The sequence below is a fragment of the Arachis hypogaea genome, chromosome 20, assembly GCF_003086295.3.
Source record: "Arachis hypogaea cultivar Tifrunner chromosome 20, arahy.Tifrunner.gnm2.J5K5, whole genome shotgun sequence".
Taxonomy (NCBI): domain Eukaryota; kingdom Viridiplantae; phylum Streptophyta; class Magnoliopsida; order Fabales; family Fabaceae; genus Arachis; species Arachis hypogaea.
The window spans coordinates 32503671-32529272 of record NC_092055.1 but is presented as its reverse complement, the minus strand read 5'-3'; the positions used below and the strand labels follow the sequence as shown (position 1 = coordinate 32529272).

At 38.4% G+C, this 25602-nt stretch overlaps 1 non-coding gene across 1 annotated transcript; it reads right to left on the bottom strand.

The window, feature by feature from the left end:
* Positions 1–24038: 24038 nt before the first annotated feature.
* Positions 24039–24146, bottom strand: LOC112788640 (small nucleolar RNA R71). The gene has a single exon (XR_003195998.1). It is a non-coding gene; the product is annotated as a small nucleolar RNA R71 (small nucleolar RNA).
* Between the last annotated feature and the right edge of the window lie 1456 nt (positions 24147–25602).

Sequence of the window (25602 nt, the reverse complement as noted above, 5' to 3'; positions counted from 1 at the left end):
AATAGCCAATTAACCCATAAATTAAAATATATTATAGAAACTGAGAAATGATATTTTTATGGTTTAATATGATAGAGAAAATTAAAATGAGAATTTTGACACAAATTTTAAAGAAATCGGCCCAAGATTGGGCCGAACGGGCCAACCGGACCCAAGTTGGGCCCAAGGGCCCAGCCAAGCCCTCATTCATTAAAGAGAGTTCAGCACTCTCTCCCTTCTCAAACACACACACGTTGAAACATAGAAAGGGAAAGGGGGAAGATCAAAACCCTTGCTCCTATTCACTTCCAACTTCCATTGATCATAACTTTTGATCTGGAGCTTTGATTGATGCACCGTTTACGGCCACATGACTACGGCGTCAAGCTCTACAAAACTCATATCATTATTCTTGAGGTAAGCCACAGCTTCATCTTCGAATTCACAGCCCTTGATTTCGAGTTTGTTGGGCAATAACGTTGAAATTGTGAGCTTCTTTGTGTTATATGATCAAATTAACTTGAAGGGAAGGCTTGTTCTTGCTCCTTTGATCCTTGGGTAAGGTAAGAGGTCCGAAAACTTTAGTGAACTGTTGAATTTAAGGTATGGGATATTGAGTTATTGTGTTTTGGTGTAATATTGTGGCTTAGGCATTAAATATATGTGTATTGGAGCTTGATTGGTGATTTTGAAAAGCTTTCGAGTGGAGCACCAAGCTTGGAAATCTGTTGGTGAAGCTTTAAAATATTAAAAGTTGAGAAAAAGTGAAATTTGAAGTGTTCCGGGTAGAACGGAAATCGGCCAAGGTATGGTTTCGATTTTCTGTATCTAAAATGTAATGTGGTTGTGAAAACGTAGCCTAGTGACCCTAGGATAGGGCTTTAGAATGTTGATGTAGCTGTTGGATAAATTGGATTGAGTTAAATATGTATAAATGATGGTGAAAATGATTGTCAGTGGTTGTACTGGTTGGAAAATCATGTAATGTTGTATGAGATATGGATTAATATGTTGGATTGATGATAGAGTTGAGACTCGTGTTGGTGAACATGATTTGATGTATAAAATTGATTTGTGAATATATATATATATATATATATATATATATATATATATATATATATATATATATATATATATATATATTCACAAATATATCTGTGTGTGTGTGTGTGCGCGCGCGTGTGTGTGTGTGTGTGTGTGTGTGTAGTGATGGATAATTGAATGTTTGTTTGGAGGTTGAGATATGAAGTGTTGATGTTGATGTGAGATTGGGTTAAACGAGAAAGAATTGGTGGGTTGGTGTTTAAATGAGTGGATAGAAGTGTTTGATGTTAGATGACTGAGTTTGGTTGGTTTTTGGATGAATTTGGAATGTATGTTTTGAAATTTGGGAGTTTAAGAGTCTTGGTAAAATTGGAATTTTGATAAACTTCAACGGATCATATCTCGAGCTATTGTTTTTGGAATTTGATGATTTTTATATCAATTGAAAGATAATTTCATAAGCTTTAAAATGGTTTAAATTTGGTTGAAATTTGAATTTTGTGGAAGGAGATGTGATCGTTGGAAAATTGGGCCAAAAATCTAAATTCTGCAGAATTTGTGATTTCTTGTTTGTGTGCGCACGCACACCCCGTAGAATTTTGAACCTGTGCGCACGCACAGCCTTGTGCATACGCACATGCAGAAATGGGGCTGCTGTTGGGAGCGCTAGCACGCCCTGTGCACACACACAACCAACGAAGTATTTTGAGCTGTGTGTACACACAATCCTGTGCGCTCGCACACGTTGGGAATGACATGCTGTTGGTGGCACTAGCACACCTTGTGCGCGCACTTAACAATGGAGATTTCACTTTCTGTGTGTACGCACATGACCCTGTTCTTTTCTAAAGCTTTTGTTTTCAAGTAATTCACATTCCCAACAAGCTTGAAACCTTCCAAGATGTTATTTCACACTTATAAACCCCCAATTTCATCTTTTAAATCTTAAATTAATATAGAATGCCTAGTGATTGAGAGGAAGCTAGGGAAGAGGGTAACCTGTGGATGAAGAAAGGGGATATAATGAGAAGTTATGGTTAATGATGAGGTTATGAGTTGTTGAAGAGGATGGCGGAGTGCTGTGTATAAGGTATGAGCCGAATGGCGGTGTATAAGATATGAGCCGAATGGCAGTGTATATGATGTGAGTTGAATCGCTGTGTGTGATATGAGCCGAATGGCTGTGTGGATGATGGTTTACGACTGATTATGAATTGTGATTTTGAGCCGGATGGCTATGATAAATTGTGATTTATGGCTAGAAATACAAATGTGAATGATTGTTTTATCTTGAGTCCTCTTTCTCGAAAGTGCGACCCCAGAGAGATGGTGGAAGGTGAAGATCCCCTTCCTTGGTTCCTCCTGGTGTTGTAAAATCGCCCCCAGCAAGATGGTGAGAGGTTAGGATCCCCTCCTTGGTTCTTCTTGGGCATATGAGAACGTACCTTCTAGGTAGATGCAAGGGTTGTGGTTTCGCCCCACTTGCTCCAGGTTGGTTAGTATAGAGTATCTCCAGGTGGATACAAGGGTTGTGGTTCGTCTCACTTGTCCCGGGTTGAGATGAGTGATGATATGGTCATAAAGAATGATTATGGAAGCTGTATGGATGGATGTGAAATGATTATCTGAGACACGAGTTTTCCTGGGTGAAAGAAGTGACTAGCCACTACGTGCTTCAGGTGGAGACTCGATACTCTGCTGACCCTATGTCGTAAGTGTGGCCGGACATTGTGAAAGGTTCGGATGAGCTCGCCCCTGTGATAAACACAAGAGTGGGTGTCATATGATTTTGATTATGATTATGAATATGTTATGATTGAGAATTATTCGAGTTCGGGATGCATGATAGAGGGATAGTCCAATGGTTAGTTACCAGGACTTGTCGGGTTGGCTCTATAACCGACAGATGAGACTCATCAGCCACTAGGACAGGCATGCATCATATGCATTATATGTGATTTGGCTGGATTGCCTAATTAACTGCATCATTACTTGCTAATTGCCTAATTGTCTTATCTGCTTCCTACTTGCGCATCTCTTTGTTTGATATCCTTGTGTTTGCGTTTCAATTACTCTTGGCGGTTGGGAGGTTTGCAGGACTTGAAAAGGGGATATCTAGTTAGTCTGAAGATCCTTAAGTTAGTCGTCTATTTACATTTCTCATGGCTTAGCATTGTTTATACGTTTTGATTATAATCTGGAAGTTCTAGGATTGCCTTCGGCTTTTCCAGGACATTACATGTTAGATATTTGGACACTGTTACTATGCTGAGAACCTCCGGTTCTCACCTATGTAGATTTTGTGGTTTTCAAATGCAGGACATGAGGCTCCTCGCTGAGCCATGCTGGAGACTTCCTTTTAGCGGAGATCCTTAGCTCTTGAGATTTTATTTTGATCATTATATACTTGTTTAGATACTTATATTCTCCATTGTTCATATATATATATTGTACCAACTCCTCTTAGAGGATATTTTGGAGAAGCAGGTTCTATATTTTGTCTTTTGGGTTGTTTTTGGGTAATCCCCTTATATATATATATATATATATATATATAATATATGTATATTGTTATGCTCTAACCGGTTATCTTCGCAAACTGAGTCCTGAGCCTTGATATATGTATTGTTGGCACTCTTCTGTATATCTTCTCATGTTAGCTTATCCTATATCAGTTTCATTTACGTTATCGATCGGAGCGTTGCGCTTTCGATTTATCGGTTTTGATTTACCCCTTTTCCTTCGAAGGCTCCTAGTTATAAATATTTTTGCAATACTATACGTACTAAATTTTATTTTTAGAGGTCGTAATGCCTTGCCACCTCTGTTTTATGACTTAAGCATAAGACTCTGTCTGGTAGAGTGTTACAATGAGCAAGTAGTTATTTTGTCTACCTTGTAGTAACCTTATTTCATAAAGAAAAAGTATAGGTAGACAATGAAAATATTAAATAATGTGAACAATGGATATATTAGATGTTCAATTCACTAGGTGTACAGATGGTTATTCTAATATTAAGATTTAGGTGGGTAATTTAGGGGTGTAGTGTGTTTTTACTTTATTGAGCCAATTTTAGAATCCATTGTTTACATTGTTCACAAAAATCATTGTCTACCTAGCAAAATCCTTTCATAAAATGTGGCAAACAAATCAAGATAAGCCAGTCTACAATGAAATTTGAATATGGGAATCTAGCCACATCACTGACAGAAATAACGTCAATTCAACAGCTATTGAAGAAACAATAATTATCTTGGACAAATTACTTTATTTATTATGATAATCAAAGTACATATCTGTTGGTAGCAAATTTATTCTTGCAAAGTGGTTCACGAAATCATGATCTAGATGTGAAATTGTTGTTCAAAATTGATTCCCTGGCAATGGCTCCAAAAACATGTGCACACTACCATGGCCCAAACATAACTTCACAACTTCGCGCAACTAACCAGCAAGTGCACTGGGTCGTCCAAGTAATAAACCTTACGTGAGTAAGGGTCGATCCCACGGAGATTGTTGGTATGAAGCAAACTATGGTCACCTTGTAAATCTCAGTCAGGCGGATTCAACTGATTTTATGAATTGATAAGTAAAAGATAAATAAAATATAAAATAGGATAGTTGTACTTATGTAATTCATTGGTGAGAATTTTAGATAAGCGTATAGAGATGCTTTCGTTCCTCTGAACCTCTGCTTTCCTGCTGTCTTCATCCAATCAATCCTACTCCTTTCCATAGCAAGCTCTATGTAGGGCATCACTGTTGTCAATGGCTACATCCTATCCTCTCAGTGAAAAAGGTCCAAATGCTCTGTCACGGCACGGCTAATCATCTGTCGGTTCTCGATCATACTGGAATAGGATTTACTATCCTTTTGCGTCTGTCACTACGCCCAGCACTCGCGAGTTTGAAGCTCGTCACAGCCATCCCTTCCCAGATCCTACTCGGAATACCACAGACAAGGTTTAGACTTTCTGGATCTCAGGAAGGGCCATCCATGGGTTCTAACTTATACAATGAAGATTCTAATATCTCGGACTCGATCCCCTGTATTAGATATCTAAGAGATATTCATTCTAGCTTGTTTGCATGTAGAACGGAAGTGTTTGTCAGGCACGCGTTCATAAGTGAGAATGATGATGAGCGTCACATAATCATCACATTCATCATGTTCTTGGGTGCGAATGGATATCTTAGAAGCTGAATAAGTTGAATTGAATAGAAAAACAGTAGTACTTTGCATTAATCCATGAGGAACAGCAGAGCTCCACACCTTAATCTATGAAGTGTAGAAACTCTACCGTGGAAAATACATAAGTGATAAGGTCCAGGCATGGCTGAATGGCCAGCCCCCAAACATGATCTAAAGATGAAACTAAAGATGTTCCAAAGATGATCTAAATACAATAGTAAAAAGTCCTATTTATACTAAACTAGTTACTAGGGTTTGCAGAAGTAAGTAAATAGTGCAGAAATCCACTTCTGGGGCCCACTTGGTGTGTGCTTGGGCTGAGCATTGAGCTTTACACGTGTAGAGATCTTCCTTGGAGTTGAACGCCAGTTTGTAACCTGTTTCTGGCGTTTAACTCCACTTTGCAACCTGTTTCTGGCATTTGACTCCAGAATACATCATGGAACTGGCGTTTAACGCCAGTTTACGTCATTTATCCTTAATCAAAGTATGGACTATTATATATTGCTGGAAAGCTCTGGATATCTACTTTCTAACGCAATTAAGAGCGTGCCATTTGGAGTTCTGTAGCTCCAGAAAATCCACTTTGAGTGCAGGGAGGTCAGAATCCAACAGCATCTGCAGTCCTTCTTCAACCTCTGAATCTGATTTTTGCTCAAGTCCCTCAATTTCAGCCAGAAAATACCTGAAATCACAGAAAAATACACAAACTCATAGTAAAGTCCAGAAATGTGAATTTAGCATAAAAACTAATAAAAATATCCCTAAAAGTAACTAGATCCTACTAAAAATATACTAAAAACAATGCCAAAAAGCGTATAAATTATCTGCTCATCACAACACCAAACTTAAATTGTTGCTTGTTCCCAAGCAACTGAAAATCAAATAGGATAAAAAGAAGAGAATATACTATAAATTCCAAACTATCAATGAAACTTAGCTCCAATCAGATGAGTGGGACTTGTAGCTTTTTGCCTCTTAAATAGTTTTGGCATCTCACTTTATCCATTGAAGTTCAGAATGATTGGCATCTATAGGAAGTCAGAGTTCAGATAGTGTTATTGATTCTCCTAGTTCAGTATGTTGATTCTTGAACACAGCTACTTTATGAGTCTTGGCCGTGGCCCTAAGCACTTTGTTTTCCAGTATTACCACCGGATACATAAATGCCACAAACACATAATTGGGTGAACCTTTTCAGATTGTGACTCAGCTTTGCTAAAGTCCCCAATTAGAGGTGTCCAGGGTTCTTAAGCACACTCTTATTTTTGCTTTGGACCTTGACTTTAACCGCTCAGTCTCAAGTTTTCACTTGACACCTTCACGCCACAAGCACATGGTTAGGGACAACTTGGTTTAGCCGCTTAGGCCAGGATTTTATTCCTTTAAACCCTCCCATCCACTGATGCTCAAAGCCTTGGATCCTTTTTATTACCCTTGCCTTTTGGTTTTAAGGGCTACTGGCTTTTTCTGCTTGCTTTTTCTTTTTTTCTCTTGTTTTTTTTGCTATTTTTTTTCTCTTTTTTTTCGCTAGCTTTTGTATATTCACTGCTTTTTCTTGCTTCAAGAATCAATTTTATGATTTTTCAGATTATCAAATAACATTACTCCTTTTCATCATTCTTTCAAGAGCCAACATATTTAACATTCATAAACATCAACTTCAAAAGACATATGCACTGTTCAAGCATTCATTCAGAAAACAAAAAGTATTGTCACCACATCAAAATAATTAAACTAGTTTCAAGAATGAATTTGAAACCATGTACTTCTTGTTCTTTTGTAATTAAAACATTTTTCATTCAAGAGAGGTGATGGATTCATATTCACTACTTTAAGGCATAGACATTTGAATACTAATGATCATGTAATAAGACACAAATATAGATAAACATTTAACATAAAAATGAAAAAAAGAAAATTTAAGAACAAGGAATGAGTCCACTTTAGTGATGGTGGCGTTTTCTTCTTGAGGAACCAATGATGTCCTTGAGCTCTTCTATGTCTCTTCCTTGTCTTTGTTGCTCCTCCCTGATTACTCTTTAATCTTCTCTAATTTCATAGAGGATGATGGAGTGCTCTTGATGTTCCACCCTTAGTTGTCCCATGTTGGAACTTAATTCTCCTAGGGAGGTGTTGATTTGCTCCCAAAAATTTTGTGGAGGAAAGTGCATCCCTTGAGGCATCTCAGGGATTTCTTGGTGATGAGCTTCTTCATGCGTCTCTTGAGATCCATAAATAGGCTCTCTTGTTTGCTCCATCCTTTTCTTAGTGATGGGCTTGTCCTCATCAATGAGGATATCTTCCTCTATGTCAATCCCATCCGAATTGCATAGATGGGAAATGAGGTGAGGGAAGGCCAACCTTGCCATAGTGGAGGACTTGTCAGCCACCTTGTAGAGTTCTTGAGGTATAATCTCATGAACTTCTACTTCCTCCCCAATCATGATACTATGGATCATGATGGCCCGGTCTATAGTAACTTCAGACCGGTTGCTAGTGGGAATGATTGAGCGTTGAATGAACTCCAACCATCCTCTAGCTACAGGCTTAAGGTCCAATCTTCTCAGCTGAACCGGTTTGCCTTTTGAGTCAATCTTCCATTGAGCTCCTTCCACACATATGTCCATGAGGACTTGGTCCAACCTTTGATCAAAGTTGACTCTTCTTGTGTAGGGGCGTGCGTTTTCTTCCATCATTGGTAGGTTGAACGCCAGCCTTACATTTTCCGGATTAAAATCTAAGTATTTCCCCCGAACCATGGTGAGCCAATGCTTTGGATTTGGGTTCACACTTTGATCATAGTTCCTAGTGATCCATGCGTTTGCATAGAACTCTTGAACCATTAGGATTCCGACTTGTTGAATGGGGTTGGTTAGGACTTCCCAACCTCTTCTTTGGATCTCATGTCGGATCTCCGGATACTCATTTTTCTTGAGTTTGAAAGGGACATCGGGGATCACCTTCTTCTTGGCCACAACATCATAGAAGTGGTCTTGATGGGCTTTGGAGATGAATCTTTCCATCTCCCATGACTCGGAGGTGGAAGCTTTTGTCTTCCCTTTCCCTTTTCTAGAGGTTTTTCCGGTCTTAGGTGCCATCAATGGTAATGGAAAAAAAAGCTTATGCTTTTACCACACCAAACTTAGAATATTGCTCGCCCTCGAGCAAGAGAAGAAAGAAAGGAAGAAGAAGAAGAGAAAATATGGAGGAAAGTGAGGGGGAGGTGTATTCGGCCAAGATAGAGAGGATAGGATTGTGTTGTGTAAAAATGAAAGAGGGATGGAGGGGTTTATATAGTGAGGGGAGAGGGAGTAGGTTCGGCCATAGTGGGTGGATTTAGGTGGGAAAGTGATTTTGAATTTTGAAGGTAGGTGGGGTTTATGGGGAAGAGTGGATGGATGTGAGGGGTGGTAGGTGGTAATAGGGAAGAGAGATTGAGGTGATTGGTGAAGGGTTTTGGGGAAGGGTGTTTATTGGGAAGAGAGGATGAATGAGAAGAGGGAAGAGTATGAGTGGAGGTAGGTGGGGATCCTGTGGGGTCCACAGATCCTGAGGTGTCAAGGATTTACATCCCTGCACCAATTAGGCATGCAAAATGCCTTTGCATGCATTTCTGGTGTTTAAACGCCGAAGTGATGCTTGTTCTGGGCGTTCAACGCCCATATGCAGTATATTTCTGGCGTTGAACGCCAGCTTCATGCTTGTTTCTGGCGTTCAGCGCCAGCTCTTCTCAGGGTGTATTCCTGGCATTTAAACGCCAGTATGTTGCTTGTTTCTGGTGTTCAACGCCATATCCATGCTCTATTCTGGCATTGAACGCCAGCCAGATGCTCCTTACTGGCGTTTAAACGCCAGTAAGTCCTTCCTCCAGGGTGTGATTTTTCTTCTGCTATTTTTGATTCTGTTTTTAATTTTTGTATTTATTTTGTGACTCCACATGATCATGAACCTAATAAAACATAAAAGAACAATAAAAATAAAAATAGAATTAAATAAATAAAAATTGGGTTGCCTCCCAACAAGCGCTCCTTTAATGTCAATAGCTTGACAGTGGGCTCTCACGGAGCCACACAAGTGATCAGGTCAATTTTATAGACTCCCAACACCAAACATAGAGTTTGGATATGGGGATTCTACACCAAACTTAGAGTTTGGTTGAGGCCTCCCAACACCAAACTTAGAGTTTGATTGTGGGGGCTTTGGTTGACTCTGTACTGAGAGAAGCTTTTCATGCTTCCTCTCCATTGTCACAGAAGGATAGCCTTGGGCCTTAAACACAAGGTAGTCCCCCTTCAATTGAAGGACTAATTCTCTTCTGTTAACATCTATCACAGCTCCTGTTGTGGCTAGGAAAGGTCTTCTAAGGATGATGGATTCATCCGCATCCTTTCCAGTGTCTAGGATTATGAAATCAACAGGGATGTAAAGGCCTTTAACCTTTACTAGCTCATCCTCTACTTGTCCATAAGCCTATTTTCTTGAGTTGTCTGTCATTTCTAATGAGATTCTGACAGCTTGCACCTCAAAAATTCCCAGTTTCTCCATTACAGAGAGTGGCATGAGGTTTATCCCTGACCCAAGGTCACACAAAGCCTTCTCAAAGGTCATGGTGCCTATGGTACAAGGTATTAAGAACTTTCCAGGATCCTGTTTCTTCTGAGGCAATGTCAGTTGATCCAGATCACTTAGTTACTGATGATCAAGGGAGGTTCATCTTCCCAAGTCTCATTACCAAATAATTTGGCATTTAGCTTCATGATTGCACTAAGGTACTTGGCAACTTACTCTTCAGTAACATCCTCATTCTCTTCAGAAGAAGAATACTCATCAGAGCTCATGAAGGACATAGGGAGGTTCATTGGAATCTCTATGGTCTCTAGATGAGCCTCAGAGTCCTTTGGTTCCTCAAAGAGAAAATCCTTGTTGATCACTGGACGTCCCAGGAGGTCTTCTCACTGGGATTCACGTCCTCTTACTCTTTTGTGGGTTCAGCCATGATTGTTATATCAATGGCCTTGCACTCTCTCTTTGGATTCTCTTCTATATTGCTTGGGAGAGTACTAGGAGGTGTTTCAGTGATTTTCTTACTCAACTGGCCCACTTGTGCCTCCAAATTTCTTATGGAGGACCTTGTTTCACTCATGAAACTTAAAGTAGCCTTGGACAGATCAGAGACTAAGTTTGCTAAATTAGAGGTATTTTGTTCAGAGTTCTCTGTCTGTTGCTGAGAAGATGATGGAAAAGGCTTGCTATTGCTGAGCCTGTTTCTTCCACCATTATGAAAGCCTTGTTGAGGCTTTTGTTGATCCTTCCATGAGAAATTTGGATAATTTCTCCATGATAAATTATAGGTGTTTCCATAAGGTTCACCCATGTAATTTACCTCTACTATTGCAGGGTTATCAGGATCATAAGCTTCTTCTTCAGAAGATGCCTCTTTAGTACTGTTGGATGCATTTTGCCATCCATTTAGACTTTGGAAAATCATGTTGACTTGCTGAGTCAACACTTTGTTCTGAGCCAATATGGTATTCAGAGCATCAATTTCAAGAACTCCTTTCTTCTGAGGCGTCCCATTATTCACGGAATTTCTCTCAGAAGTATACATGAATTGATTATTTGCAACCATGTCAATAAGTTCTTGAGCTTCTGCAGGCATTTTCTTTAGGTGAATGGATCCACCTGTAGAATGGTTCAGTGACATCTTGGAGAACTCAGACAGACCATAATAGAATATATCCAGAATGGTCCATTCTGAAAGCATGTCAGGAGGACACCTTTTGGTCATCTGCTTGTATCTTTCCCAAGCTTTATAGAGGGATTCACCATATTTTTGCTTGAAGGTCTAAACATCCACTCTAAGCTTGCTCAGCTTTTGAAGAGGAAAGAACTTAGCCAAGAAGGCCGTGATCAGCTTATCCCAAGAGTTCAGGCTATCTTTAGGTTGTGAGTCCAACTATGTTCTATCTCTGTCTCTTATAGCAAAAGGGAAAAGCATGAGCCTGTAGACTTCAGGATCTAGTCTATTAGTCTTAACAGTCTCACAGATCTGCAGGAACTCAGTTAAAAACTGGTAGGGATCTTCTGATGGAAGTCCATAGAATTTGCAGTTCTGTTGCATTAAAGCAACTAATTGAGGTTTCAGCTCAAAATTGTTTGCTCCAATGGTGGGGATTGAGATGCTTCTTCCATTAAACTTGGAAGTAGGTGTAGTATAATCACCAAGCATCCTCCTTGCATTATTATTATTTTCGGCTGCCATCTCCTCTTCCTTTTCGAAAATTTCTGTAAGGTTATCTCTGGATTGTTGTATTTTAGCTTCTCTTAGTTTCCTCTTCAGAGTCCTTTCAGGTTCTGGATCAGCTTCAACAAGAATGCCTTTTTCCTTGTTCCTTCTCATATGAAAGAGAAGAGAACAAGAAAAGAAGAGGAATCCTCTATGTCACAGTAAAGAGGTTCCTTATTGTTAGTAGAAGAAGAAAGGGAATAGGAGTGAAGAAGAATGGATAATCCAAACACAAGGGTGAGGATAGGAGCAGTGATTTGAGATGAGGAGAAGTGTTAGTAATTGAATAAAAAAATAGAATAAGATGAGGAAGAGAAGAATTCAAAAATTTAAAAAAATTAAAAATAAAAATTAAGGTTAAAATTCAGAAATTAAAATTGAAATTAAGTTAAATTAAAATTTAAAATAATTAATTAATTAAAAAGAATTTTTGAAAAAGAGGGAGGTATTTTCGAAAATTAGAGAGAGAAGAGTAGTTAGGTGGTTTTAAAAAAGATAAGAAACAAACAAAAAGTCAATTAGTTAGTTGATTGAAAAAGATTTGAAAATTAATTTTGAAAAGATAAGAAGATAAGAAGTTGGAAAAGATATTTTAAAATCAAAAATTTTTTTTTGAAAAAGATAAAATTTTGAAAAAGATATGATATAAAGGATATGATAAAAAGATATAATTAAAAAGATTTAATTTTTAAGATTAAAATTGATTACTTGACTAACAAGAAACTAAAAGATAAGATTTTAGAACATAAAGATTGAACCTTTCTTAACAAGAAAGTAACAAACTTCAAATTTTTGAACCAATCACATTACTTGTTAGTTAAGTTTCGAAAATTTTGAAATAAAATTAAGAAAAAGATTTTGAAAATAATTTTTAAAATTTTCAAAAATCATAAAGAAAAAATGAAAAAGATTTGATTTTTGAAAAAGTTTTGAAAAAGATAGAATTTTTTAAATTGAAAATTTGACTTGACTCATAAGAAACAACTAAATTTTAAAAAGTTTTGAAAAAGTCAACTCAAATTTTCGAAATCTATGAGTGAAATAAGGAAAAGATATTTTTTTATTTTTGAATTTTTAATGATGAGAGAGAAAAACATAAAAAAGACTCAATGCATGAAAATTTTGGATCAAAACATGTGATGCATGCAAGAATACTATGAATGTCAAGATGAACACCAAGAACACTTTGAAGATCATGATGAACATCAAGAACATGTGTTTGAAAAATTTTTGATGCAAAGAAAACATGCAAGACACCAAACTTAGAAATCTTTAATGCTTAGACACTATGAATGCAAAGATGCACATGAAAAACAACAAAAGACACAAAATAAGAAAACATCAAGATCAAACAAGAAGACTTACCAAGAACAACTTGAAGATCATGAAGAACACTATGAATGCATGAATTTTCGAAAAATGCATAAATTTTTAGAAAAAATATAATTGACACCAAACTTAAAAATTGACTCAAGACTCATACAAGAAACACAAAATATTTTTTATTTTTATGATTTTATATTTTTTTTTTTGTATTTTATTTTACTTTTTTCGAAAACATATAGGAAAAAGGAAGTAATGAATTCAAAGTCCTCAATCAAAATCCCATGAATCATGCCAGGTTAATCTAAAGCTTGATGACCAGACAAGCTTCATCATATTATTTTGAAACTCTAGAATTCATTCTTAAAAATTTAGAATAATTTTCGAAAACAAAAGGAAAAAAAAATTTTGAAAGATTTTTGAAAAAAATTTTTTTTTGAAAATAAAACGAAAAAGAAAATTACCTAATCTGAGCAACAAGATGAACCGTCAGTTGTCCAAACTCGAACAATTTCCGGCAACGGCGCCAAAAACTTGCTGCACAAAATCATGATCTAGATGTGAAATTGTTGTTCGAAATTGATTCCCTGGCAATGGCTCCAAAAACGTGTGCACACTACCATGGACCAAACATAACTTCACAACTTCACGCAACTAACCAGCAAGTGCACTGGGTCGTCCAAGTAATAAACCTTACCTGAGTAAGGGTCGATCCCACGGAGATTGTTGGTATGAAGCAAGCTATGGTCACCTTGTAAATCCCAGTCAGGCGGATTCAACTAATTTTATGAATTGATAAGTAAAAGATAAATAAAATATAAAATAGGATAGTGGTACTTATGTAATTCATTGGTGAGAATTTCAGATAAGCGTATAAAGATGCTTTCGTTCCTCTGAACCTCTGCTTTCCTGCTGTCTTCATCCAATCAATCCTACTCCTTTCCATGGCAAGCTCTATGTAGGGCATCACCGTTGTCAATGGCTACATCCCATCCTCTCAGTGAAAAAGGTCCAAATGCTCTGTCACGGCACGGCTAATCATCTGTCGGTTCTCGATCATACTGGAATAGGATTTACTATCCTTTTGCGTCTATCACTACGCCCAGCACTCGCGAGTTTGAAGCTCATCACAGCCATCCCTTTCCAGATCCTACTCGGAATACCACAAACAAGGTTTAGACTTTCCGGATCTCAGGAATGGCCATCCATGGGTTCTAACTTATACCACGAAGATTCTAATATCTCGGACTCGGTCCCCTGTATTAGATATCTAAGAGATATTCATTCTAGGTTATTTGCATGTAAAACGGAAGTGTTTGTCAGGCACTCATTCATAAGTGAGAATGATGATGAGCGTCACATAATCATCACATTCATCATGTTCTTGGGTGCGAATGGATATCTTAGAAGCGGAATAAGTTGAATTGAATAGAAAAACAGTAGTACTTTGCATTAATCCATGAGGAACAGCAGAGCTCCACACCTTAATCTATGGAGTGTAGAAACTCTACCGTGGAAAATACATAAGTGATAAGGTCCAGGCATGGCCGAATAGCCAACCCCCAAACATGATCTAAAGATGAAACTAAAGATGTTCCAAAGATGATCTAAATACAATAGTAAAAAGTCCTATTTATACTAAACTAGTTACTAGGGTTTACAGAAGTAAGTAAATAGTGCAGAAATCCACTTCCGGAGCCCACTTGGTGTGTGCTTGGGCTGATCATTGAGCTTTACATATGTAGAGGTCTTCCTTGGAGTTGAACGCCAGTTTGTAACCTGTTTCTGGCGTTTAACTCCACTTTGCAACCTGTTTCTGGCGTTTGACTCTAGAATGCAGCATGGAACTGGAATTTAACGCCAGTTTACGTCGTCTATCCTTAATCAAAGTATGGACTATTATATATTTCTGGAAAGCCCTGGATGTCTACTTTCTAACGCAATTAAGAGCGTGCCATTTGGAGTTTTGTAGCTCCAGAAAATCCACTTTGAGAGCAGGAAGGTCAGAATCCAACAGCATCTGCAGTCCTTCTTCAACCTCTGAATCTGATTTTTGCTCAAGTCCCTCAATTTCAGCCAGAAAATACCTAAAATCACAGAAAAACACACAAACTCATAGTAAAGTCTAGAAATGTGAATTTAGCATAAAAACTAATAAAAATATCCCTAAAAGTAACTAGATCCTACTAAAAATATACTAAAAACAATGCCAAAAAGCGTATAAATTATCCGCTCATCACAAAGCCGCTGTAAATATCTAGAAATTGACCTCTATTTTCTAAGAGATAGTTAATAAAAAATAATTGTATGTGTTAGTATACCTACTCAAGATCAAGTGATAGATATTTATAAAACTTTCGTCTATTAATTTGCTTCATAGATTTAAATCCAAAGTTAGATTGTACATAAAATTCAACCTAAGTTTGCAGGGGTATTAAGAGTAGTTAGGAGATTAGTTGATGATATGGTCGTTATAAACGAGCTATAACTCGGTGTAGTCCGTTATAGCTCGTCCATTCATGAGCTATAACTCGGTCAGATAAATGCTCCCATCATAACCGACGATAAAACGGTACACAAGTAAAGATACGTTATCCACCTTTTTAAAACCAAACTTAATGCCGAAAGCGTAACGGACGAACAACCTATCATATAAAGCAAGGTAAAGTATTTTCTTCGGCAGGTTCAAATAATACAAGATACTGACTTAAGCTTTGGAGTGCCTTTGCATGTACACTCCCCTCCTCTCATTTGCTCGCATTGTTTACGCCACCTTAAGAAGAAAGCTCGGATTCAGAGATTGGACGCTCAGCCACCGAGGTCATATCTCGGCAATTATCCTTGAAAGCCGATCTATTTCGCAAGCAAGAACAATTGGCGCCCACCGTGGGGCCGAAGAAATAAGTCTTTTCTTTTGGTCCTTCCACCTTCACTTACACTCATGGCTAACGTACTACCTCCTTCACCATCCGAACTTCTGAGGATGGTAACTGAGCTACAACAGGCTAATCAGCGTATGGCCGAGGAGAACCAAAGAATGGACACCCAAATCGCCAAATTAAACAATACTCGGATCGAGAATAACGACACTCATCGCCAACAACCAGAGGATGATGACCATCATTTTGACCCTTCCTATGTCTAGGAGACCATCCGGGTTGAGGGAGCTCAACCTGATGATGAAAACAATGAATCCGACGAGCTCGTGAGACCTTTCACGCCAGAAGTGATGAACTTTGAACTACCGCGAAGGTTTACCTTACCACTGACTCTCACACCTTACGATGGGCTCAGAGATCCGAATAAGTTTCTCAAGAAATTCCGATCAATAATGATCGTTAACGGTGCATCAGATACTGTCTTATGTCGTTGTTTTCCGAATTATTTAGACGGCCCTGCACTTGATTGGCTTTGTGCTTTGCCTGCAGGTTCCATCTCACGATTTCAGCAACTGGCCAAGCTATTTGAAGAACACTTTGCCAGATCCGCAATATATCTGCATGACTCCGACTATCTGAACACTATCAAGCAGAGGCAAAACGAAAGTTTGAAGGACTATATGACTCGCTTCACAAAAGTCGCCATCAACATACCCGACCTCCATCCTGAAGTCCATTTGCATGCAATCAAAAATGGCCTCCGACCTGGGAAGTTCCAAGAAATGATTGCGATGGCCAAGCCAAAAACCCTTGCCGAGTTCCGTGAGAAGGCCAAAGGCCAAATCATACCGAAGAGCTCAGACAGGCTCGGAAGTCTGACAAAACAAGCTACAGAGACGATGATAAAACTCCAAATAGTAAAAAAGGTTTTAAACTAACACCTCGTTTTGATTCTTATACGTAGTTTAACACTAAGTGAGAGGATATCATCAAAGAGATTCTAAATTCAAAACTCATCAAGCCACCAAGGAAGGCCGGCACCTACCAAGACACTAAGAATGTAAACAAATCCAAATATTGTGCCTTCCATCAAAAGCACGGCCACACCACTGATGACTGTGTGGTAGCAAAAGATCTCTTAGAACGATTAGCTCAACAAGGCCATCTTGATAAGTACATTGGAGGTCACATTCAAAAATGTTCCACACCTTCCAGGAACGATGATTCGTCAGAACAACAACACCGAGGAAAAGAAAGGACAACGCCAAATCAATATGAAAAGCCCTGAGGTATAATCAATTGTATTTCAGGGGGATACGCCGGCGGAGGATCCTCAAGCTCGGCAAGAGATCATACCGAGCTATATGCTCGGTAGATGGCTTCCTGCACGAAGCTACACTCGCAACACAACTCCCCCAAGTGACGTTCACACACGCCGACTTTAATTCAAACATTCACAACTTGGACGATCATGTGGTAATCACCCTTCAATTGGGAGATCTGTTGGTAAAGAAAGTACTTCTGAATCCCGGGAGCAGCGCCGACGTTCTATTCTATTCAACATTCCAAAAAATGAAGCTCAGCGACAATGCCCTCTAGTCAACAGGAGGAGACCTTGTCGGGTTCTCGGGTGAGCGAGTGCCGATATTGGGATCAGTGTGGTTACAAACCATACTAGGTGAGCATCCTATTTCAAAAACATGTGATATTCAATATTTAGTTGTAGATTGTTTTAGCCCATACAACCTCATACTAGGCCGACCTTTTTTGAATAAGTTCGGCGCAATTGTATCTACAGTTCACCTGTGTGTTAAGTTCCCTTTGCAGGACAACCAAGTTGTAACAATCCATGGGGATCATAAAGAGGCATGCCAATGTTACAACATCAGCATGAAACTACCAACTCGTTCCAAACAACAAGTCAACAATCTCCACCACGTCGCCAACAGCTCGGCGTTAGCTGACCTCGATCCACGAGCCGACTTTCTTGAACGACCTACACCATTAGGAGACTTACAAAAAGTATATTTATATAATAATCCTAACAAATTTACTTATGTAGGTACGTCACTAGACGCAGTAGAACTAAAGGCCATCACCACCTTTTTACAATCACAAGCCGACCTATTCGCATGGACGCCTTCTAACATATGCCCGGCATCGATCTACAGATCATCAGCTATAGATTAGCGATAAACCCGTCTGCACGACCAGTGCAACAAAAGAAATGAAACCTCGGCGATGAAAAGAAAAAAGCATCATTAGAAGAAACTCAAAAGCTGATCAATGCAGAGTTCATCAAGGAAATCAGATTTACTACCTGGCTGGCAAATCTGGTAATGGTAAGGAAACAAAACGGTAAGTGGCGCATGTGCGTCGACTTTACTGATTTAAACAAAGCATGCTCGAAAGATTCTTATACTTTACCATCCATAGATTCTTTGGTAGATAACACTTCCGGTTATGCTACCTTGAGTTTCATGGATGCCTATTCGGGTTATAATCAAATCCTCATGCATCCCTCTGATCAAAGTAAAATGGCATTTATCACTGAATTCGGTAACTACTGCTATAAAGTTATGCCCTTTGGACTAAGGAATGCAGGGGCAACTTACCAGCACCTTATGGACAAATTTTTCGCCAAACAAATCGGCAGAAACATAGAAATGTATGTCGACGACATGGTCGCCAAGACACAGCTCGGCAAAAACCATATTGACGACTTATCAGAGATTTTTGGCCAAATACACAACTACAACATGCGTCTAAACCCAGAAAAATGTGCCTTCGTAGTTCAGGGAGGTAAGTTCTTAGGATTTTTACTAACAAACAGGGGCATTGAGGCAAATCCAGACAAATGCCGAGTAGTTCTGGAAATGACGAGCCCAAAAATAGTAAAGGAAGTCCAACACCTCACCGGAAGGATTGCTGCACTATCCAGATTTGTCCCATGCTTAGCATCAAAATCTATTCCTTTTTTCTAGAAGATAAAAAAGAAAAACAAATTTCAATGGAACGACGATTGTGAGAGAGCTTTTAAAACACAAAAACAACCCTCTCACAACCGCCGATCTTACAAAAACCCCATCAAGGGGAAGATTTATTCCTGTATTTATCAGTCACTGATTGGGCTATAAGCTCTGCTCTTATTACAGAAAGGGACAAAACCCAACATCCAGTATACTTTGTCAGTAAAACTCTTCAACACGCCGAGCTCAATTATCCCAGAATTGAAAAGCTGGCTTTAGCACTAGTTTTCTCAGCAAGAAGACTCCGACCTTATTTCCAAAGCCATGTCATCTATGTCACGACCGATCACCCATTACGCCAAGTGCTACATAAACTAGAAATCGCAGGCAGACTTATTAAATGGTCAATAGAATTGTCAGAGTTTGACATCAGGTACCAATCAAGAGGACCGATTAAGTCACAATTCTTGGCAGACTTCATTGCAGAACTTACTATCCCTTCAGAGGACGATCATACGAAAGAATGGATCTTATACGTCGACGGCTCATCGAACACTGAGGGCTGTGGTGCCGGAATACGTCTAGAATCTGACGATGGGTTTATTCTGGAACATTCCTTACACTTATCTTTCAAGGCTAGCAACAATCAATCCGAATACGAGGCCCTCGTTGTAGGACTCCGACTTTGTTTAGATCTCTGCATTTCCACTCTAAAGGTATACTGTGACTCCTTATTGGTAGTACAATAGGTAAACGACCTCTTCCAAGTAAGGGATCCTCTCCTTTCTAAATACTTATTATTAGTAAAAGATTTGACTTCAAAGTTCTCAAATTTTGAAATTCAACACATACCATGAGAACAAAACCAAAGGGCCGATATATTATCTAAACTCGGCAGCACACAATCCGACTTATCCACACTGCATCAATCCACTATTACATTCCCAAGTGTTACTCTAACATATGTGTTAAGTCTCACACAGGAACAGGATTGTCAAGACGATTACATACAATATCTGAAAACAGGTCAAATACCAGATAAGGTCGGCAACACAAAACGATTCCGAAGACAAGCATCCTTTTTCACATTGCTCAACGGGACTTTATACTGTCGAGGATATACTCACCCGTTGCTAAAATGTCTCACCAAAGACGAAGCCGACTGATGAGCGGATAATTTATACGCTTTTTGACATTATTTTTAGTATGTTTTTAGTAGGATCTAGTTACTTTTAGGGATGTTTTTATTAGTTTTTATGTTAAATTCACATTTCTGGACTTTACTATGAGTTTGTGTATTTTTCTGTGATTTCAGGTATTTTCTGGCTGAAATTGAGGGACTTGAGCAGAAATCAGATTCAGAGGTTGAAGAAGGACTGCTGATGCTGTTGGATTCTGACCTCCTTGCACTCAAAATGGAGTTTCTGGAGCTACAGAACTCGAAATGGCGCGCTTTCAATTTCTTTGGAAAGTAGACATCCAGGGCTTTCCAGAAATATATAATAGTCCATACTTTGGCCAAGAATAGATGACGTAAACTGGCGTTCAACGCCAGCTTTCTGCCCAAATCTGGCGTCCAGCGCCAGAAAAGGAGCCAAAACCAGAGTTGAACGCCCAAACTGGCACAAAAGCTGACTTTCAACTCCAGAAAGGACCTCTACACGTGCAAACTCAAGCTCAGCCCAAGCACACACCAAGTGGGCCCCGGAAGTGGATTTATGCATCAATTACTTACTTCTGTAAACCCTAGTAGCTAGTTTATTATAAATAGGACCTTTTACTATTGTATTAGACATCCTGGATTGTATTCTGATCCTGTGATCACGTTTTGGGGGCTGGCCATCTTGGCCATGCCTGGGCCTTTCACTTATGTATTTTTAACGGTAGAGTTTCTACACTCCATAGATTAAGGTGTAGAGCTCTGCTGTTCCTCAAAGATTAATGCAAAGTACTACTGTTTTCTATTCAATTCATCTTGTTTTGCTTCTAAGCTATTCATTCGTACTTCAATCTGAATGTGATGAACGTGACAATCATCATCATTTCCTATGAACGCGTGCCTGACAACCACTTCCGTTCTACCTTAGACTGAATGAGTATCTCTTAGATCTCCTAACCAGAATCTTCGTGGTGTAAGCTAGAATGATGGCGGCATTCAAGAGAATCCGGAAGGTCTAAACCTTGTCTGTGGTATTTCGAGTAGGATTCAATGAATGAATGACTGTGACGAGCTCCAAACTCGCGATTGCGGGCGTTAGTGACAGACGCAAAAGGATAGTAAATCCTATTCCAGCATGATCGAGAACCGACAGATGAATAGCCGTGCCGTGACAAGGTGCGTTGACCATTTTCACTGAGAGGATAAGATGAAGCCATTGACAAGGGTGATGCCTCCAAACGATTAGCCGTGCCGTGACAGGGCATTGGATCATTTTCCCAAGAGATGACCGAAAGTAGCCATTGACAGTGGTGATGTATCACATAAAGCCAGCCATGGAAAGGAGCAAGACTGATTGGATGAAGATAGCAGGAAAGCAGCGGTTCAGAGGAACGAAAGCATCTCCATTCGCTTATCTGAAATTCTCACCAATGAATTACATAAGTATTTCTATCCCTATTCTATTAATTATTATTCGAAAACACCATTATCAATTTATATCTGCCTAACTGAGATTTGCAAGGTGACCATAGCTTGCTTCATACCGACAATCTCCGTGGGATTCGACCCTTACTCACGTAATGTATTACTTGGACGACCCAGTGCACTTACTGGTTAGTTACATGGAGTTGTGAACCATGGTCTTGGCATCATGTTTTTGGCGCCATTTCCAGGGAAAGAAAGAGCAATGAATTTTACATAATTAAAGTGTAATCACGATTCCGCGTACCAAGTTTTTTGCGCCATTGCCGGGGATTGTTCGAGTTTGGACAACTGACGGTTCATCCTGTTGCTCAGATTAGGTAATCTTCTTTTTGTTTTCTTTTCAAAAAATTTTCAAAAATCTTTCAAAATTCTTCTTTTGTTTTCGAAAAAAAATATGTTTTCAAAAAAAAATATGTTTTTATTCAAAATTTTTAAGAATGAATTCTAGTGTTTCATGAAGCATGTGAAGCCTGGCTGGCTGTAAAGCCATGTCTAAATTCGTTTGGACTGAGGCTTCCAACCATCAGCTGTTATACGACTGTAGGGTATGTCAGGCATGTCATGTCTGAATTACATGCTGAAGCTTGGCTGGCCATTGGCCATGTCTAGTGTTTTGGACCGGAGCTTTCATTGAAAGCTTGGCTGGCTAGTGAGCCATGTCTAATTCCTGGACTGAAGCTTTAGACTAAGAATGCAAGATTCCTGGAATTCATATTAAAAATTTTGGAATCCTTATTTTTCTTTTTCAATTAATTTTTCGAAAAATCCAAAAAAAAAATAGAAAATCATAAAAATCAAAAATATTTTGTGTTTCTTGTTTGAGTCTTGAGTCATGTTATAAGTTTGGTGTCAACTGCATGTGCATCTTGCATTTTTCGAAAATTCATGCATTCATAGTGTTCATCATGATCTTCAAGTTGTTCTTGGTAAGTCTTCTTGTTTGATCTTGATGATTTCATGTTTTGTGTCTTTCCTTGTTTTTCATATGCATTCTTGAATTCTTAGTGTCTAAGCATTAAAGAATTCTAAGTTTGGTATCTTGCATATTTTTTTTGCATAAAAAATTTTTTAAAATTGTGTCTATGATGTTCATCTTGACATTCATAGTGTTCTTGGTGTTCATCTTGACATTCATAGCATTCTTGCATGCATTCATTGTTTTGATCTAAAAAAAATTCATGCATTGCATAATTTTCATGTTTTTTTCTCTCTCATCATAAAAATTCAAAAAAATCAAAAAAATATCTTTCCCTTTCTCTCTCATCAAATTCGAAAATTTGGATTGACTTTTTCAAAAATTTTTAAAAATCAAGTTGTTTCTTATGAGTCAAATCAAATTTTCAATTTGAAAATCTCATCTTTTTCAAAAAAATTTTCAAAAATCAAATCTTTTTCAAATTTCTTAGTTATTTTCGAAAATTTTAAAAATATTTTTCAAAAATCTTTTTCTTATTTTTATATCAAATTTTCGAAAATAACAATAACAATTAATGTTTTGATTCAAAAATTTCAAGTTTGTTACTTGCTTGTTAAGAAAGATTCAAACTTTAAGTTCTAGAATTATATCTTGTGATTTCTTGTGAATCAAGTCATTAATTGTGATTTTAAAAATCAAATCTTTTTCAAAAAAATAATTTCAATCATATCTTTTCAAAATATCTTCTTATCTTATCTTTTTCAAAAATTTGATTTCAAAATATCTTCTCTAACTTCCTAACTTCTTATCTTTTCAAAATTTGTTTCAACTAACTAACTAACTTTTTGTTTGTTTCTTATCTTTTTCAAAACTACCTAACTAACTCTCTCTCTCTCTCATTTTCGAAAATTCCTTCCTTCTTTTTCAAAATTTCTTTTTAATTAACTAATTATTTTTATTTTTGAAAAAAAAATTTCGAAAAAATACTAACCTTTTTCAAAAAAAAAAAAAAACTATTTTCAAAAATCACTAACTCTTTTTCAAAATTTATTTTCGAAAATTCCTTCTCTCTCATCTCCTTCTATTTATTTATTCATTCACTAACATCTCATCTCACATCTCTGCCCTCCTCACAGTTGTGTTTCTTTCTTTACATCACACTCTTTGTCTTCTTCTTTTCTTCTACTAACACAAGGACCTCTATACTGTGGTATAAAGGATCCATATTATTATTATTATTTTTTCTGTGCCCTCTTCTTTGTCATATGAGCAGGAGCAAGGACAAGAATATTCTTGTTGAAGCAGATCCAGAACCTGAGAGGACTCTGAAGAGAAAATTAAGAGAAGCTAAATTACAACAATCCAGAGATAACCTTTCAGAAATTTTCGAACAGGAAGAGGAGATGGCAGCCGAAAATAATAATAATGCAAGGAGGATGCTTGGTGACTTTACTGCACCTAATTCTAATTTACATGGAAGAAGCATCTCCATTCCTGCCATTGGAGCAAACAATTTTGAGCTGAAACCTCAATTAGTTTCTCTGATGCAGCAGAACTGCAAGTTTCATGGACTTCCATCTGAAGATCCTTTTCAGTTCTTAACTGAATTCTTGCAGATATGTGATACTGTTAAGACTAATGGAGTAGATCCTAAAGTCTACAGGCTCATGCTTTTCCCTTTTGCTGTAAGAGACAAAGCTAGAGTATGGTTGGACTTTCAACCTAAGGATAGCCTGAACTCTTGGGATAAGCTGGTCAAGGCTTTCCTAGCCAAGTTCTTTCCTCCTCAAAAGCTGAGCAAGCTTAGAGTGGATGTTCAAACCTTCAGACAGAAAGAAGATGAATCCCTCTATGAAGCTTGGGAGAGATACAAAGGACTGACCAAAAAGTGTCCTTCTGACATGCTTTCAGAATGGACCATCCTGGATATATTCTATGATGGTTTATCTGAGCTATCAAAGATGTTATTGGATACTTCTGCAGGTGGCTCCATTCACCTAAAGAAAACGCCTGCAGAAGCTCAAGAACTCATTGACATGGTTGCTAATAACCAGTTCATGTACACTTCTGAAAGGAATCCTGTGAGTAATGGGACGCCTATGAAGAAGGGAGTTCTTGAGATTGATACTCTGAATGCCATATTGGCTCAGAATAAAATATTGACTCAGCAAGTCAATATGATTTCTCAGAGTCTGAATGGAATGCAAGCTGCATCCAACAGTACTCAAGAGGCTTCTTATGCAGAAGAAGCTTATAATCCTGAGAACCCTGCAATAGCAGAGGTAAATTATTTAGGTGAACCTTATGAAAACACCTATAACTCATCATGGAGAAATCATCCAAATTTCTCATGGAAGGATCAAAAGCCTCAACAAGGCTTTAATAATGGTGGAAGAAACAGGTTTAGCAATAGCAAGCCTTTTCCATCATCCACTCAGCAACAGATAGAGAACTCTGAACAAAATACTTCTAATTTAGCAAACTTAGTCTCTGATCTATCTAAGGCCACTGTAAGTTTCATGAATGAAACAAGATCTTCCATTAGAAATCTGGAAGCACAAGTGGGCCAGCTGAGTAAAAGGATCACTGAAATCCCTCCTAGTACTCTCCCAAGCAATACAGAAGAGAATCCAAAAGGAGAGTGCAAGGCCATTGACATGAGCACCATGGCCGAACCTGTAATGGAAGGAGAGGACGTGAATCCCAAGGAGGAAGACCTCCTGGGACGTCCAGTGATCAATAAGGAGCTTCCCTCTGAGGAACCAAAGGACTCTGAGGCTCATCTAGAGACCATAGAGATTCCATTGAACCTCCTTATGCCCTTCATGAGCTCTGATGAGTACTCCTCCTCTGAAGAGAATGAGGATGTTACTGAAGAGCAAATTGCCAAGTTTCTTGGTGCAATCATGAAGCTAAATGCCAAATTATTTGGCATTGATACGTGGAAAGTTGAACCTCCCTTGTTCATCAATAAACTAAGTGATCTGGATCAACTGACATTGCCTCAGAAGAGACAGGATCCTGGAAAGTTCATAATACCTTGTACCATAGGCACCATGATCTTTAAGGCTCTGTGCGACCTTGGTTCAGGGATAAACCTCATGCCCCTCTCTGTAATAAAGAAACTGGGAATCTATGGGGTGCAAGCTGCTAAAATCTCATTAGAGATGGCAGACAATTCAAGAAAACAGGCATATGGACAAGTAGAGGACGTGTTAGTAAAGGTTGAAGGCCTTTACATCCCTGCTGATTTCATAGTCCTGGATACTGGAAAGGAAGATGATGAATTCATCATCCTAGGAAGACCTTTCCTGGCCACAGCAAGAGCTGTGATTGATGTTGACAGAGGTGAACTAGTCCTTC